This window comes from Fukomys damarensis, unplaced genomic scaffold (genome assembly GCF_012274545.1).
Source record: "Fukomys damarensis isolate Sample0158 unplaced genomic scaffold, DMR_v1.0_HiC HiC_scaffold_39, whole genome shotgun sequence".
NCBI lineage: Eukaryota > Metazoa > Chordata > Mammalia > Rodentia > Bathyergidae > Fukomys > Fukomys damarensis.
In genome coordinates this window covers 70,040,042-70,041,253 of record NW_022900951.1, presented here as the reverse complement: position 1 = coordinate 70,041,253, position 1,212 = coordinate 70,040,042, and positions in this window count along the sequence as shown.

Genomic DNA, 1,212 nt, shown 5'->3' with positions numbered 1-1,212 from the left:
CCATTCTCATTGTCCTTTAAGCCACATGGATGGCATGACAGAAACACAGCTCTACTCTCAGAGTTGTTATGAAAGATTTTCATGACCTTTTCATCCTGTTGTATCCAGTCATCTCTTTTACTTATTTTGTAAGTCTTGCTTCATGAGGACAATGTATTAACTAGTACTTGACACAGATATATTTTCTTAATAGAAAATTTAATTTTTCAGCATTTCAAAATATTTATATTAAATTTATTCAAAATTCCTTTCTTTCAATAACAAAATCTTAATACAGATTTATTTTATACAACCTTCTTAATCATCTGATGAGCTGTAATTTTTATTTTCAGAAAGAGATTACTTAGTACATAATGTAACATTTTCAATTTTCACCCATAAACCTGTATGACTAATAGTCTGAACAGTAAACAAAATAAACACTTCTACAAAGTTGGAAACAGCCCATTTGCCCATCATTTGGAAACTGGATAAAGAAGATGTGGTTTTTCTATAAAATGGAATAATAGCCATAAAGAATGAGAAATTAGAGTCATTCATAGGAAAATGTATATATTTTAAGGATATACTACTAAGTGAAATAAATAAGTCACACATGTGTAAATACTGAATAGTTTCTCTGGTGTGAAAAACTATAATAGTACTCAGGATACTAATGGGATAATTAACAATGTGAAATAGGAAGAAAAGGGCTAAAGGTGTAGGGAAAGTGGGAAGGGTAGGAGAAGGGGAATAAGGGAAAAGAAAAAAATGTAAGAAAATGAAAAAATGGAATTAAGGTGTTTGTAAATGGGGAGGGGAGGAGGGGATGAAGGGAGGGCAGGGCCATGGGGAAAAATAAGAACGAAGACTTGTCATGTAAAGTTACAAGATCCCAGTAATGAATGTAACTGTACTGTATACTTAGAATGTACAAATAAATTCATTTTTAAAAAGTTATAAATACTCTAAAGTCATACAGTCTAACATTAATTTAAAAACTTTTTAAATTCCTAAATTCTTTCATCCAGATTCTACACAACATTCCATGCAAACAACTACTTATATCAGAAACTCTGCTTAAATGATCTTTATAATAGAAATTGCCTTAAGGAAAATATGTGACTCTGCCTTTCATTTATATAACGCTTTAGGATATATTAAGGATATTTAATTATCTTTTGCCTTTGATCAGTAAAATAGATCATATATATGTATGTATGTGTATATATA